This window comes from Vicia villosa, linkage group LG7 (genome assembly GCF_029867415.1).
Source record: "Vicia villosa cultivar HV-30 ecotype Madison, WI linkage group LG7, Vvil1.0, whole genome shotgun sequence".
NCBI lineage: Eukaryota > Viridiplantae > Streptophyta > Magnoliopsida > Fabales > Fabaceae > Vicia > Vicia villosa.
In genome coordinates, this window is record NC_081186.1 from 30,113,425 (window position 1) to 30,131,540 (window position 18,116).

At 37.6% G+C, this 18,116-nt stretch overlaps 1 non-coding gene across 1 annotated transcript; it reads left to right on the plus strand.

Annotated features, from left to right (window-relative positions):
- The first annotated feature begins 367 nt into the window (after window positions 1-367).
- On the plus strand, window positions 368-474 carry LOC131621139 (small nucleolar RNA R71). The gene has a single exon (XR_009289468.1). It is a non-coding gene; the product is annotated as a small nucleolar RNA R71 (small nucleolar RNA).
- Window positions 475-18,116: the final 17,642 nt, after the last annotated feature.

Here is an 18,116-nt window from a genome sequence, read left to right on the forward strand (position 1 = left end):
AGTCAAGAGTTGACATTCGGCAACTGCGTGTCCAGTTAATCCACAAATCTCGCAGTTAGGTGCTACGGCAGCAGCGGTGGCTGAAGGAGTGATGGTTAAGTTTTCGATCTTTTGAGTTAAAGCGTCTACTTTAGCGTTAACGCGGTCTATACCACTTATTTCGTACATTCCTCCTTTGGTTTGGGTTTTCTCTAGAGCGGCTCGTTCTCCACCCCATTGGTAATGGTTTTGTGCCATGTTCTCTATGAGGTTGTATGCTTCATCATGGGGTTTGTCCATTAGTGCTCCGCCAGCAGCGGCATCTATAGTCATTTTAGTGTTATAAAGGAGACCACCATAGAAAGTATGGATGATCAGCCACGGTTCGAGTCCATGATGAGGGCATAGTCTAAGCATGTCCTTGTATCGTTCCCAAGCTTCGAAGAATGATTCGTTATCTTTCTGGGTAAATCCGTTGATTTGACCTCTTAGCATAGCAGTTTTGCTAGGCGGAAAGTATCTTGCCAAGAATACTCTCTTCAATTCGTCCCATGTAGTTATGGAATTAGAAGGCAGGGATTGAAGCCACGCTCTAGCTCTATCTCTCAAGGAGAAAGGAAAGAGACGTAATCGAATAGCTTCGGAACTAACGTTGTTAGCTTTGACAGTGTTGGCATATTGCACGAACACAGATAAATGGTGGTTGGGGTCGTCTGCAGGGCTTCCAGAGAATTGATTCTGTTGAACAGCTTGTACCAACGAAGGTTTCAATTCAAAATTGTTTGCCTCAATCGTAGGTGGTGCGATACTTGAGTGCGGTTCAGCACATGAAGGAGCGGCATAGTCTCTAAGAGGACGAATAACAGCCATCTCTAACTTCAGGATAATTTGATTGATTTGATCAGTAAAGGTCAATTCCTGATTAATCGGAATTGGTGCTACTTCAGGAAGATTGCGAGCTCGACGTTTGACGTTAATGAAACGTTCGATCTCGTTAATTTGTTGTATTAAATCTCCTCCTTGTGAACGAGTATTTGGCATACAATCGTCCATAAAGAAAAGAAAGAATTGCCCTAGTATCTACGGTGTAACAGTGAGTTACGATATCGACTTAAATAGTCCCCGGCAACGGCGCCAAAAACTTGATCGCGACTTTACGTGTCTGTTAATCAGATGACTGCAAGTGCACAGTCGTGTCGTGTAGTTTTAAAAGATATCGAATCCACAGGGACTATGAATCGATCTACCGTTATCTAAGGTTACTATGTAAAGCTAAGGCTACTAATAATTTGATTGTTCCTAAGGGAAAGTGATTGTGAATAATAAGAAATATAATAATAGACGGATATCCGTATGTATTTCGTTTAACTTTAGGTGATCCGAAGGTCCATTGGCTAATGCATAATTCGATTAAAAATCTTTATTAATTCAATTGATTAAAAGTCCTCCTCTCAAACTTTCGCTCTGTTGATTTAGACTACTATCCTAACTCGTAATGTACGCTTTCGCCATCCCATTAGATTTTAGAAAAGCTTTTTGGAAACAACGTAATTAATAAAATGCTTGTTTTATGAAGTCGTTACCTATTTAAATCTCCTAATCTCAAACTTTCGCTCTGTTGACTCGGAACATGCTAATATCTCTAACGTACGCTTTCGCCATCCCGCTCGGGTGTAAAAACATTTTTTAGAAATAAATAAGTTCTAATTAGTTTTAATACGCTTTCGCCATCCTTAAAACTAATGTCCTATGTCTACTATCCAGTTAAAGATCTCAAACTTTCGCTCTATTGATTTTAACCTTTGACCGTCTTAAACCCTCAAACTCTCGCTCTATTGGTTTTAAAACTTACTAATTAAATTAGACATACAAACCAAAAACAAGTGATAATTAATAAAACATAATTAAGGCAATTTATTTCGGATCCCTACGGTTAACTTACTTTACATACCGATATCTTAGTAAATTAGCCAGACATATTAATACGGTTAAGCATGCATAAATTAATTTGGTTTATAATAAAAGGCATGTTAAATGGCATATAATATATCATGCAATAGTAATATAAATAAGGCGGTAATTAATAAACCTGAATAAAATAAATTTGCAATTGAATCTTCAAGTACCGAACTTCCACCACAGGTTGGCTGGATCGTTCTTCGGAATTAAACAGACAGAAATCAAAAACAAGGAAAATAAAACGATAAATCTAACGTAAGGCTAGATTTATAAAAGATTCACAACAATTTCCGGTGTAGAAATTGTTATGAGAAAATAAGACTGTTTAAATGAAAGCAGGAAGAAAATAATAAGCGCAGAACAATTTCGGCAGCACTTCGTTAGCAGGAAATCAGACGTTTTGAACTGAAGTAGCAGCCTCTATTTATAGGCGAGGGACTGCAGTTGGAATGCGTGAAAGTAGGAGCTTCTCAGACTGGGCTTGGAGACGTGCGTCTCCACTTCTTCAGGGAGGGCCTTTGAATGACTTGAGACGTGCGTCTCAAGTGGAGAAAATGTAGGAAGAGCTGGAGACGGGCGTCTCCACTTTGGTGACGTGGCATAGAGACGTTGGAGACGTGCGTCTCCACGTGCTGGAATGGTTTGGGCCACGCGCAATTGGCTTCTTCGTGGGCTGGTCTGTCTCTTTGGGCATTTGGGCCTTATTTGCACCTCTTTTTCACTTCAGCACCCCTTTTTCATCTTTTAGGCATAAATATTGGTCATTTTAGCTCCATTTCTTTTCCTTTTCACAAGTAGTCTCAATAAAAGAGTAAAACCTGAAACAAAGCAAATACTCGCATAATATCATAATAAATCAATATAATAAACGGAAAATGCTATAAATATCTACGGATTTCAAGCTAAATATACGATATAAAATCGTGTTATCATTTTGATATTTGGTTTAATTCTAATAAAGCATGACAAACGATTTGGTATTCTATTTCTTTTATTAATTGTAGCATCCTTGCTGTAAATTTACTCTGATTTTATTATATTTCCGCGGGGGTTTAGAAGGGTGTTACAATAGTGGTATCAGAGCATAGTCGGTCCTTGTGACCAGAGTCTTATTGTTGATTCCTTTCGGTACGCGACATGTGTGTGAAACACTGTCGGTATTCAGTGTGTTCTAACTGGTTGTCTGCTGAAGTGGGGTTGAAACTAGTGGGGGAGAAGCTATGCTTCTCGGATATGTCTCAGATGCAAGACATTAGAGTGATGCGGAGGGCAGCAGTACAAGAGTACAGAGTTATTATTTTCTGAAGTGAAGGTGACATGGGCTGTAGACGGTGGTTGTTATTTCAGTTGGAGTATCTCGGAGTAGATGAAGGTTATTTCTGGAAAATGGAATTTTTGATGCTTCAAGTGTTACTGATGTACTGTGATGTGGTCGTGTGAGTAGCCCTATGTGAAAAGTCGCTGTTGAAGCGGTGATTAAAGGAAGTATTGTCGTAGACCTTGTCGTAGGATTACTAGTAAGTAATAGAGATGATGGTAGAGGTTATAGATGTTGTTGAGAACATTCTGAAGTGCGAGTAATGTGAAGAGACGAGTATGGTCTCAAGGATAAGAAGGTTGATGATGGCGTACATGAATTTGGTTTCGTGATGTTGCAGAAATCGAACTTCGGCGATGAAATGTGTCATTTAAGTTATAAGAAGTTTGGAAGTGAAGAGATATGATAAGGAGCTGTTTGGGATGTGATCATGTTGAAGAGAATGAGTTTTGAAGTGAAATTTTCGTAAGGAAAACGCAGGAAAATTGCTGAATCGTTATGAAACTTCGAAAATTCATAACTGGAGTTCTGGACATCCGATTTGATTTGCGTTTGAAGCTTCGGAAAGCTAAAGAGATGAACTTTGTTATAAAAATGGTTGCAGCAGCTGTAACATATTTAATTGTGTCAGGATGATGTTAGAAAGAGGTGAAGTTACGGTTACACTTGTCCTTAGAACTAGACTGTTTGTTGGCGCGGCATTGGATGTCAGTGTCAGAGTTGAACAGAATAAAGGAATAATGAGAAGGCTTGTTGAGAAACAATTTTAGAGATTAAAGGTGCCAATTGAGGAGTTTTGGAAATGTCATATAGAGTGTAGTTGCATGGTGCCGGTATTGTATTTCGGATAACGATTGGGAACATTCATATCTTGAGCTCTGAGTGTCGGATTAGGGTGTCGTTTGAGACTACGAAGAGGTGAAATTATGTTCTACCTTATGGGAGAGATATAAATACAGTAGAGTGGTCCTATGAGGATATATTATGATGTCGGTTAAAGGAGCATGAAAAAGTGTTGAATAGGAATGCCTATTACCGCGATTGTTCGAAACGAAGTCGAGTAGAATATGTCGTTGATGAATAAGATGATAAAGATGATTTAAGTATCGATGGATTTGAGTGATGAGTGAATCAGTAGAAGAAGTGAAATAGACTTTGGAACCATTTGTGGTATATTGTGATGCGTCGTTGATGGGTTTGGGTGGTGTATTGATGTAAAATCAGTAAGTAGTAACTTATGCGTCGGCACGATTGAAAGCGCATGAAAGGAATTATCTAACTCATGATTTAGAATTGGCAGCCATGGTTTTGTTTTGAAGTTGCGGTAACATTATTTGTATGGTTCGAGATTGCCTCTAAAAATGTCGATGCTGATGGTGAAAGAGTTGGATTTAATTGAACAATTCAGAGAATTAAGTTGGTATGTGAAGGTGTTAGAACAAGATTTGTTCTGATCAATTATCTTAGTTTTGATGATAACAATAATATGAATTTTGCTTAAGATAATATGGTACTCTAATCCAATGCAATTTCCTTTTCAGGAAATATATAAAGAGTATGCATAATTCAGCGCTCAGAAGCTTTGTCTCAAAGGGTTCAGCATGCAACATCAGAACATGGTCTGGCAAGACATCAGAAGATGGTCGAAGCAGAATCAGAACATGGGTCTATGGAAGCATCAGAAGAACATGAGATCAGAAGCACTGAAGTTCTGATGGTATCACGCTCAGAAGCACTTCAAGGTCAGAAGATCAGAAGATGCTTTGCACCAAGCTGTTTGACTCTGATGATATTCAAACGTTGTATTCACAAACATCAGATCAGAAGGAAGTACAAGTGGCAAGCTACGCTGACTGACAAAAGGAACGTTAAAAGCTATTATAGGCAACGTCAGTAGACACAGCGTGAACAAGGCTCGAGGTAGTTGACAAAAGCGTATAACATTAAATGCGATGCTGTACGGAACACGCAAAGCATTAAATGCACTCAACGGTCATCTTCTCCAACGCCTATAAATATGAAGTTCTGATGAGAAGCAAGGTTAACGATCCTGAACAAAACAACTTACATTAACTTGCTGAAACTCTGTTCTACTCAAAGCTCAGAATCTTCATCTTCATCAAAGCTCACTACATTGCTGTTGTAATATATTAGTGAGATTAAGCTTAAACGTTAAGAGAAATATCACAGTTTATGATTATAGCTTTTAAGAAGCAATTGTAATACTCTTAGAATTGATTACATTAAGTTGTAAGGAACTAGAGTGATCGTGTGGATCAGAATACTCTAGGAAGTCTTAGAGGTTATCTAAGCAGGTTGTAACTAGAGTGATCGTGTGGATCAGAATACTCTAGAAAAGTCTTAGAGGGTATCTAAGCAGTTGTTCCTGAAGTGATCAGTGTGTGATCAGAAGACTCTGGAAGACTTAGTTGCTGACTAAGTGGAGAACCATTGTAATCCGTGCGATTAGTGGATTAAATCCTCAGTTGAGGTAAATCATCTCTGCGGGGGTGGACTGGAGTAGTTTAGTTAACAACGAACCAGGATAAAAATAACTGTGCAATTTATTTTTATCTGTCACGATTTTAAAGCTACACTTATTCAAACCCCCCCTTTCTAAGTGTTTTTCTATCCTTCAATTGGTATCAGAGCGCCGGTTCTAAGGTGCAAGCACTTAACCGTGTTTAGAAAAGATTCAGGAAGAGAAAAACGCTTCAGTAAAAGATGGCTGATGAAACTGCAAAGTCTACACCTGCATCTACATCTGGCTCTGCTGAGCAACACAACGGTAACAATGGTTATACTAGACCGCCGGTATTTGATGGTGAAAACTTTGAATACTGGAAACATAAACTGGAAAGTTACTTTCTTGGTCAAGATGGTGATCTATGGGATCTTCTGATGGATGGTTACAAACATCCGGTAAATGCCAGTGGCGTAAAGCTGACAAGGCAAGAAATGAACGATGATCAGAAGAAGCTTTTCAGGAATCATCATAAATGCAGAACTGTTTTGCTGAATGCTATCTCTCATGCTGAGTATGAGAAGATATCTAACAGGGAAACGGCCTATGACATATATGAGTCTTTGAAAATGACTCATGAAGGAAATGCTCAAGTCAAGGAGACTAAAGCTCTAGCTTTAATCCAGAAGTATGAAGCCTTCAAGATGGAGGATGATGAAGACATTGAAAAGATGTTTTCAAGATTTCAAACTCTTACTGCTGGATTGAGAGTTCTTGACAAGGGATACACCAAAGCTGATCACGTAAAGAAGATCATCAGAAGCTTACCCAAAAGATGGGGTCCTATGGTGACTGCATTCAAGATTGCAAAGAATCTGAATGAAGTTTCTCTGGAAGAGCTTATCAGTGCCTTGAGAAGTCATGAAATAGAGCTGGACGCAAATGAGCCTCAAAAGAAAGGTAAGTCTATTGCATTAAAATCTAATATCAAGAAATGCACTAACGCTTTTCAGGCTAGAGAAGAAGATCCTGAAGAATCAGAATCTGAAGAAGAAGATGAACTGTCCTTGATCTCCAGAAGGCTAAATCAACTCTGGAAGAACAAGCAAATGAAGTTCAGAGGCGTCAGAAGTTCAAAGAAATTTGAACGTGGAGAATATTCTGATGACAGAAGATTTGACAAGAAGAAGGTCATGTGCTATGAATGCAATGAGCCTGGACACTTCAAGAATGAATGTCCAAAACTTCAGAAGGAAAATCCCAAGAAGAAGTTTCATAAGAAGAAAGGTCTTATGGCAACCTGGGATGAGTCAGAAGATGATTCAGACTCTGAAGATGAGCAGGCTAACTGTGCGCTGATGGCGACAGAAGATGACGGATCAGAATCTACATCAGAATCAGATTCTGAAGAGGTATTTTCTGAACTTACTAGAGATGAGTTAGTTTCCGGTCTAACTGAACTTCTGGAATTCAAGTCTCAGATTAGTCTCAAATACAAAAGGCTGAAAAAGCTATTTGAATTTGAAACAAAGAAGCTTGAGTTGGAGAATTCTGAATTAAAAGAAAAACTTTTAAAATTATCCAATAATGTTGGATCTCCTTCTGATTCAGAAAAATCCACTCCTAGTCTAAACCATATTCTGAAAGAATATGATTTAAGTTTCAGGAAGTTCTTATCTAGAAGTATTGGCAGAAGTCAGCTAGCTTCTATGATATATGCTGTGTCTGGAAACAAAAGAGTCGGCATTGGTTTTGAGGGTGAAACCCCATACAAACTTGAACCTGTTGATGAAATGAAATTCACATACAAACCATTGTATGATCAGTTCAAGTATGGCCACTCCCATGATATTAGGCACACTTCACATGCTCAAAGTTTTCACATAACACACACCAAAAAGCATGTGACACAACCTAGGAAATATCATGAAACTCACGTTAAAAATTATCATGCTGTTCCTGCTATTGCTTACAATGTTAAACCCAAGTTCAATCAGAACTTGAGAAAATCTAACAAGAAAGGACCCAAGAAGATGTGGGTACCTAAGGATAAGATTATTCCTATTGCAGATATCCTTGGCTGCAAAAAGGACAAAGCACAACATGTCGTGGTACCTGGACTCTGGATGCTCACGACACATGACAGGAAGAAGGTCTATGTTCCAAGACCTGGTGCTTAAGTCTGGAGGAGAAGTCAAGTTTGGAGGAGATCAGAAGGGCAAGATAATTGGCTCTGGAACTATAAAGTCTGGTAACTCTCCTTCCATTTCTAATGTACTTCTTGTAGAAGGATTAACACATAACCTCTTATCTATCAGTCAATTGAGTGACAATGGTTATGATATAATCTTTAATCAAGAGTCTTGCAAGGCTGTAAATCAGAAGGATGGCTCAATCCTATTTACAGGCAAGAGGAAGAACAACATTTATAAGACAGATCTGCAAGATCTTATGAGTCAGAAGGTGACCTGTCTTATGTCTGTTTCTGAAGAGCAGTGGGTCTGGCACAGAAGATTAGGTCATGCTAGTTTGAGAAAGATTTCTCAGATTAACAAACTGAATCTTGTCAGAGGACTCCCTAATCTGAAATTCAAATCAGATGCTCTTTGTGAAGCATGTCAGAAGGGCAAGTTCTCTAAACCTGCATTCAAGTCCAAGAATGTTGTTTCTACCTCAAGGCCATTAGAACTCTTGCACATTGATCTGTTTGGCCCAGTCAAAACAGCATCTGTCAGAGGGAAGAAATATGGATTAGTCATCGTAGATGATTATAGCCGCTGGACGTGGGTAAAATTCTTGAAACACAAGGATGAGTCTCATTCAGTGTTCTTTGATTTCTGCATTCAGATTCAATCTGAAAAAGAGTGTAAAATCATAAAGGTTAGAAGTGATCATGGTGGTGAATTTGAGAACAGATCCTTTGAAGAATTCTTCAAAGAAAATGGTATTGCCCATGATTTCTCTTGTCCTAGAACTCCACAGCAAAATGGAGTTGTAGAACGAAAGAATAGGACTCTGCAAGAAATGGCCAGAACCATGACCAATGAAACCAATATGGCTAAGCATTTCTGGGCAGAAGCAATAAACACTGCATGCTATATTCAGAATAGAATCTCTATCAGACCTATTCTAAATAAGACTCCTTATGAATTGTGGAAGAATAGAAAGCCCAACATTTCATATTTCCATCCTTTTGGATGTGTATGCTTTATTCTGAACACTAAATATCATCTTGGTAAGTTTGATTCCAAAGCACAAAAATGTTTCCTTCTTGGATATTCTGAACGCTCAAAAGGCTACAGAGTATACAATACTGAAACATTGATTGTGGAAGAATCAATCAATATCAGGTTTGATGATAAGCTTGGTTCTGAAAAACCAAAGCAGTTTGATAATTTTGCAGATTGTGATATTGACATATCAGAAGTTGTTGAGCCAAGAAGCAACGCATCAGAAGCAGAGCTTCTCAGAAGCAAAGAATCTGAAGATCAAGTATCAGCTTCTCTGGAGAATCTAAGCATTTCTGAAGAACCATCTGTCAGAAGATCATCCAGACTCATCTCTGGTCATTCAGAAGATGTCATTCTTGGAGAGAAGGATGATCCAATCAGAACAAGAGCATTCCTTAAGAACAATGCAGACTGTCAATTAGGCCTTGTATCTTTGATCGAGCCAACTTCTGTTGATCATGCTCTAGAAGATCCAGACTAGATAATTGCTATGCAAGAAGAACTGAATCAGTTTACAAGGAATGATGTTTGGGATCTTGTTCCTAGACCAGATGGATTCAATATAATCGGTACAAAATGGGTCTTCAGAAACAAGCTCAGTGAGAAAGGTGAAGTGGTAAGGAACAAAGCCAGACTGGTGGCTCAGGGTTATAGTCAGCAAGAAGGGATTGACTATACAGAAACCTTTGCACCAGTGGCCAGGTTAGAATCTATTCGTCTATTAATTTCATTTGCCACTCAACATAACATCACTCTTTATCAGATGGATGTTAAGAGTGCCTTCTTAAATGGTTATATAGATGAAGAAGTTTATGTCCATCAACCTCCTGGTTTTGAAGACTCTATGTCTCCTAATCATGTTTTTAAATTAAAGAAATCGTTATATGGATTGAAACAAGCTCCCAGAGCTTGGTATGAACGCTTAAGTTCTTTCCTTCTGGATAATGGTTTCACTAGAGGAAAAGTGGACACTACTCTCTTTTGTAAAACCTTTAAAAGGGATATTTTAATTTGTCAAATATATGTAGATGATATTATTTTTGGAACATCTAATGCTACACTTGGAAAGGAGTTTGCTGAGTCCATGCAGGCTGAGTTTGAAATGAGCATGATGGGAGAACTCAAGTATTTCCTTGGAATACAAATAAATCAAACATCAGAAGGAACGTATGTTCACCAAACCAAGTATGTGAAGGAACTTCTGAAGAAGTTTAATCTTCTAGACTGCAAAGAAGCCAAAACTCCTATGCATCCAACATGCATCCTAGGTAAGGATGAGGTAAGTAAGAAGGTAGATCAGAAGTTATACAGAGGTATGATTGGATCTCTTCTATATTTGACTGCTTCTAGACCTGACATTCTGTTCAGTGTTTGTTTGTGTGCTAGATTCCAATCAGATCCTAGAGAATCTCATTTAACTGCTGTTAAGAGAATTCTAAGGTATCTGAAAGGTACTACTAATGTTGGCTTAGTTTACAGAAAATCTAAAGAATACAACTTAGTAGGATTCTGCGATGCTGACTATGCTGGAGACAGAATTGAAAGAAAGAGTACTTCAGGAAGTTGCCAATTTCTTGGAAGTCATTTGATCTCCTGGTATAGCAAGAAGCAAGCAACTATTGCTCTATCAACAACAGAAGCAGAATATGTCGCTGCTGCTGGTTGCAGTACACAGATGCTCTGGATGAAGAGTCAGCTAGAAGATTATCAGATATATGAGAGTAACATTCCTATATTCTGTGATAATACTTCTGCTATATGTTTATCTAAGAATCCTATTCTTCATTCAAAAGCTAAACATATTGAGATCAAACATCATTTCATAAGGGACTATGTTCAGAAGGGTGTTCTATCTATAAAATTTGTGGATACAGACCATCAATGGGCTGATATCTTTACAAAACCCCTGGCTGAGGATAGGTTTAAGTTCATTCTGAAGAACATCAGTATGGATTTATGCCCAGAATGAGAAGATGAGAAGTTCTTATGTATGAGTATCTTCTGAAATGAAAATGAATTATTTTTTAATCAGAAGTTCTGATTGAAATCTTTTAGAAATTATGATTCGGTTATTACTAACGTTTCATTGTCTAAGTTGATTCAGAACCTCTTTTAAAGCAAAACAGCTGTAACGTTTTATCTCGGGATGGTAAACCTGTCGTTACTGTTCATGGATAAGCGCGCGTGCAGTTGAAGGGACGCCGACCATAGGTAACTGTGCTAGTCACCTCATTTGTCTTTATTATCTCTCCTCATGTCACGTAACATTAAATGCTATCCATCATTTGTTTCATTTTATTTTCTTTTAAATACTCTTCATACGCTTCTCCTTCCCTCCTATATTTTCTCTATTACACTCTGTCTCTGTTTTCCTTCTCTATCTCTTTGCATTCCTCATCAAAGTTTTTTTTTTTTTTTAAAAAAAAAAAAAAAAAAAATCCTAGTTCAAACCTAGCGTTCACCTTGAATCCTTTGTCTGTAAGTGAACTGTCCCTCTCTTCCTCCTTGGTCTCTTGAATCTCTCCTACAGTGGAGGTTCTAGTCTGGAAGACAAGAAGACCACGGGGATTCTTGATGGGTTGACACAGAATGTGTCTTGCTAGGGTGCTGTGTTTAATTTTTGTAGTCATTTCCTCTTGGGATGACTTTTTATGTATTTGCTAGGAATGTTTCTCATCTTGTTAAACATAGGAACCTTTTGTAATATCTTTTGATTATCAATGAAAAGTTTCTTTGTTTTTACATTCCAGTGATTTTATTTGTCGTTTTATTCATCTGAATCTTTTGAAATATTCTTTTTGATGTTATGACAAAAAGGGGGAGAAGATAAATGATAAATGATTTGATTAATCTATCAGTTGCTGGGTAAAGCTCCCACACAATTACTAACAAGAACTGCAAGTTCTATATGGTTTAAGTGTTTTGCAGGTATAAAGAAGTGAAGAGAATCTTCAAAGCAAACACAAGAAGCAAAACCATAAGAAGTGTTATTCTGTAAAAAGAATAAGCTCATGGAAACTGAAGCAAGCTGAGTGCTGTCAAGCTTCAGAAATCAGAAGCAAGAAAGAAGAATGAATCAGAAGCACTGATAATAGAATTTGATCCATATTTGTCTATTTGCTCTGACAAAATTCTATTTGCTCTGATACATTATTTTAGCCTATATGGCTCTGATACATATCATGTGTTCTAATATACATTTTATGTTCTGACTCGTTCATGCTGACTTTTGTCGTTTAGTTTTTGTTCTGTAACATTTCAGGATGTAGAGATGCTCTGATGATGCTCTGGTACATTCAACAATGTTCTGATACAAATCTAGCATGAAGTGATGTTGGTAGAAATTCAAAGCTCTGAAGCTATCCGAGGGAAGCAGAAATCAGAAGCTGTGAATGTTCTGAAGATCAAAGAAATTCAAGTTCTGAAGCTGTCCTAGATGGAAGCAGGAATCAGAAGCTGTGAGTGTTCTAGGGATCTAAAGAAATTCTAGTTCTGAAGCTGTCCAATGGAAGCAGAAGTCAGAAGCTATGAATTCTCTAAAGACAGAAGCTTATGTGATCGTCTCTACCGAAATAATCAGGGAAGTCTTTTATTAAAGTTCTTCGAGTATTTATTTCAGGGGAGATATTATTTATCTCAGAGGGAGATTGTTAATCTCAGGGGGAGACATATTCATATGCTTATACTATAGCTGTGTAATTTGTCTTTTGCCGTCTGCTCTTTCTGATCGCAAATTCATATCATTTATATATGTTTTTGTCATCATCAAAAAGGGGGAGATTGTTAGAACAAGATTTGTTCTGATCAATTATCTTAGTTTTGATGATAACAATAATATGAATTTTGCTTAAGATAATATGGTACTCTAATCCAATGCAATTTCCTTTTCAGGAAATATATAAAGAGTATGCATAATTCAGCGCTCAGAAGCTTTGTCTCAAAGGGTTCAGCATGCAACATCAGAACATGGTCTGGCAAGACATCAGAAGATGGTCGAAGCAGAATCAGAACATGGGTCTATGGAAGCATCAGAAGAACATGAGATCAGAAGCATTGAAGTTCTGATGGTATCACGCTCAGAAGCACTTCAAGGTCAGAAGATCAGAAGATGCTTTGCACCAAGTTGTTTGACTCTGATGATATTCAAACGTTGTATTCACAAACATCAGATCAGAAGGAAGTACAAGTGGCAAGCTACGCTGACTGACAAAAGGAACGTTAAAAGCTATTATAGGCAACGTCAGTAGACACAGCGTGAACAAGGCTCGAGGTAGTTGACAAAAGCGTATAACATTAAATGCGATGCTGTACGGAACACGCAAAGCATTAAATGCACTCAACGGTCATCTTCTCCAACGCCTATAAATATGAAGTTCTGATGAGAAGCAAGGTTAACGATCCTGAACAAAACAACTTACATTAACTTGCTGAAACTCTGTTCTACTCAAAGCTCAGAATCTTTATCTTCATCAAAGCTCACTACATTGCTGTTGTAATATATTAGTGAGATTAAGCTTAAACGTTAAGAGAAATATCACAGTTTGTGATTATAGCTTTTAAGAAGCAATTGTAATACTCTTAGAATTGATTACATTAAGTTGTAAGGAACTAGAGTGATCGTGTGGATCAGAATACTCTAGGAAGTCTTAGAGGTTATCTAAGCAGGTTGTAACTAGAGTGATCGTGTGGATCAGAATACTCTAGAAAAGTCTTAGAGGGTATCTAAGCAGTTGTTCCTGGAGTGATCAGTGTGTGATCAGAAGACTCTGGAAGACTTAGTTGCTGACTAAGTGGAGAACCATTGTAATCCGTGCGATTAGTGGATTAAATCCTCAGTTGAGGTAAATCATCTCTGCGGGGGTGGACTGGAGTAGTTTAGTTAACAACGAACCAGGATAAAAATAACTGTGCAATTTATTTTTATCTGTCACGATTTTAAAGCTACACTTATTCAAACCCCCCCTTTCTAAGTGTTTTTCTATCCTTCAGAAGGTGCTCCTAATAATGTTAGATTGGGTATACTGAAACTGACTAATGGTTTTTTTGACGAGATTAGAGAAAGTCAGAAAGCTGATGTTGAGTTGATCGATAAGTCAACTTTGAATTACCAAGGTAAAGACGGTGAATTCAGAATTGACGAGGATGGTGTAATGAGGTTTGGAAGTCGCGTTTGTGTTCCAGATGTTACCGAGTTGAGAAAGAATATTCTAGAAGAAGGACACCATAGAGAATTATTAGACTATGATAATGTTAATGAGTTGAGTGCAAATTCAGAAAAGACACTATTATGTAGTAACAATGGTTTATGCTTAAATATGATTGTCAGCTATCTATTGACAAATTGAGGACTTGATCACCCTTAATCTCTTGTTGATAATAGGCGGAATCATATAGATGGTATGAGATTGCTTGTTACCTTAATGGTATGAGATGTGATGAATGCTGAGCTGTGAGAATAACCACTCACCATATTGTGGGAACTTATGAGGAAGTGAATATGAAGGAGTGCAAGGTATTGGACGGTGACTTAAGACGAGTAGTCGTAGTCGTACAGCGAAAGTATGATGTAGAGTGGTGTTATGAGTGCTACTCGTGAGCAGTGAGGAATTAATATGTCGGAATCCTACATGGAGAATATATGTTGATCTATAGGTTGGATTTAGAATCTCGTAGACATAAGGATGTCGTGCCAAAGGATTAGAACCCTTTTGAATAATTGCCGAGATGATGGATATCCTATTATGGTTGTATGTAGTTAACGAGTATGTATTCGGAGAAGTTAAGACGACGAGTTGATACTATGTGATGCCATAATAATTTTGTACTGTTGTAAGGTGTTATGTAGATTTCTAAATATAATGAGGAATTATACTCTACGAAGGATGAAGATAATTTGATTCTTAGTGGAGAGCGGGACTCAATTGAGCTATCTTGTAAGCAATGGTATATTGAGGCTGATGAGCTATGTAATTATAACTACTGGTGTGTCTAAGGTTGGTACGTGGGTAAATGGAATCCATTACTACAGTGTTGATCAGTTGTGATCATACCATGGATTGTGTAATTGTATTATTCAGCTATTGAGCGTATTGTATGGATCGCACCTCGAAGTTTCATTGTTGTTAATCATTGGAGTTATAGCGAGTGGTATACCTTGGGATGGTCAGATGCGACGTAAGAGTTGAGATTGAATGCATGAGACATGCTTATGTTGGTTATGTCAGATGAATTTTGAGACTCGACTAAGAAGGTGTTAACGGAGAATGGGAGAGTCAGATGAAGGACTCTTATCTGGGACTTTTCACTTGAAGTATGTTTTCGAGGACGAAAACTCTTTTAGTGGGGGAGAGTTGTAACACCCGTAATTTCACGAATTAATTTAATCAAGTTAAATTAATTATTCGGAAATTATTTAATTATCTGATAATTCAAAATTGGATTTTTTGGAAGAATTGTGGGAATTATTGTTATTGGGCCGTGACGTAGTTAGTAAAAGGGGAGGTGCCAGTGGAGAGGCCTTACTAACTAAATATCCTATTTTTTTTTTTTATAAAATAGAATATTAGTGAAAATAAAGGAAATGGGGAAAAAGAAGGCCAGAAGTCTGAGGAACTGGGAAGTACGTGAAAGGAGAAGAGCCAAGAGGAAGAGGACCTTCGAAGATTCGACTCTGAGGTAACGGGGGATTCTTCGGGTTAGTAATCCTTATGCGATTGTAGGTAATAGGATTGATTAGGATTGTTGTCTATTTCAATCGTACGTGTCGGGTTTGGGAATTTTGTTAGGTTTCGATGAATTTGTATGAATTACATGATTCTGTTAATAGTCATGATATATGTTGTTAATATTTGTATAAAACTTGTCTGAAATATGTGATGATGTGAAAATTGATGGTATTTGTGTGTTATATTCGTACTATATGAATTGGGGATTATGGGATATGGTAAATGCTGTCAAAATGGTGAAATTAGCTGTGCAGGTACGTAGGAACCGGTTCCCATGTGGGACGAACCGGTTCCCCCTTATAAAAACAGAGGCGTGTGGATTCTGGGTTGCTGGGAACCGGTTCCTAGATAGGGACAACCCAGTTCCCCGTAGTAAAAATCAGAAGCGTGTTTGGGAAGCAGCCAGGAACCGGTTCCCACGCAGGGACGAACCGGGTTCTGCTGTGTATTTTTGAAAAATGTTTTTATTTTAAAAACCCATAACTTTTGATCCGTGTATCTGTTTGATGTGTCGTTTTGGGCGTTGCGAAGCTAATTAGATGCTTTATTTGATAAAGTGATGAAATGGGCAGTGGCCGACTTTATTTTTAAAACTCGATTTAATTGTTGACGAATTGGAATATGGTAAATGTATATGTGCTTATATATATATATATGATTATTGATGCATGAATTTGTATTGGTGATGGGATTATGATATTCATTGGGTGATGTTGGTTTATAACATGTCGTAAATGATACATGTTTTTGTGATTATGTCGTTGGGTTGTTTTGGCAATTTATTACATTGTGTGCAATGATGATATATGTAACGATGTATGATCGTGGTGATGATTGATGATCTGTGAATATTAATATGCTGATAATATTAATATGTTGATTGTGGTGAACGTATGTGTGATATACTTGAATGAGTGCTGAAAACATATGCATGCTTATTGGTGATGAATTGGTGATTGATAATGAGACGATGTGATACATCGGATTGGTGATGTTGTAAGCATGTCATACGTTGCATTCATTAGCAAACATTTTGGTGATGGATCCCGGTGATGAAAGTGGATCAAAATGGTGGGCATAATTCCAATTGTGAGGAATTTGTGCTGGTTGAACTGTATCTTGGTGATGAAAAAGATCAGTTGGATGGGTTTATCCCATGTATGGTACCACATGCATAGTGTCAGTTGAATCATATGCATTAGTTATAACATGATTGGATGAAATCCAGTGTTATGCCTTGGTGTGTTTATTTGATGATTTCAGATTAAGGATGTAGCGGCATCTTGATTGGGTGAAGATAGCTTGTAGGCTAGCCCGTAGTTCGTGTCGAGTCATGCTCTGATTGTAACACTAGGATCGATAGTATTAGCGTTACTTGATATACATTGTTGCCATTTTAGTTATGGATTGTGTATTGTTGATTTGTTTGGATATGTTCCCTAACAGTGTTAAAATAAGTTTCCGCTGTGCTAAACACATGTTTTGATATTTGGTTTAATTCTAATAAAGCATGACAAACGATTTGGTATTCTATTTATTTTATTAATTGTAGCATCCTTGCTGTAAATTTACTCTGATTTTATTATATTTCCGCGGGGGTTTAGAAGGGTGTTACAAAAACACTTAGAAAGGGGGGGGGGGGGGTTTGAATAAGTGTTGCTTTAAAACTTGTAAGATAAAAACAATTTGCACAATGATTTTTATCCTGGTTCGTTGTTAACTAAACTACTCCAGTCCACCCCCTTGGAGTGATTTACCTCACCTGAGGATTTAATCCACTAATCACACTAGATTACAATGGTTTTCCACATTGATAACCTCTAAGTCTTCTAGAGTATTCTGATCACAACCTGATCACTCTAGGAACACACTGCTTAGATACCCTCTAAGACTTTTCTAGAGAATACGATCACAACTTGATCTCCTCTAGTTCTTACAAATTAATGTAAACAAATTCTTATAAGAGTTACAATGCTTCTTAATAAGCTATTATCACAACTGTGATTTTTCTCTTAAGTTTAAGCTTAATCTCACAAAGATATTACAACAACAATGTAGTGAGGTTGAAGATGAAGTTTGAGAGCTTTTGAATTTGACAGCATTTCTGTATGTTTGCGCAAAGAATCGTGTTCAGCTTCTCATCAGAACTTCTATTTATAGGCGTTTGAGAAGATGACCGTTGGGAGCATTTAATGCGTTGCGTGATCCGTACAACATTGCATTTAATGTTTCACTCTTTTGTCAACTACCTCGAGCCTTGCTTTTGCTGTGTCTACTGACGTTGCCTTTAATAGCTTCTAACGTTCCTTTTTTCAGTCAGCGTAGCCTACCATCTTGTACTTGCTTCTGATCTGATGTTTGTGTAAACAACGTTTGAATATCATAAGAGTCAAACAGCTTGGTGCATAGCATCTTCTTGTCTTCTGACCTTGAAGTGCTTC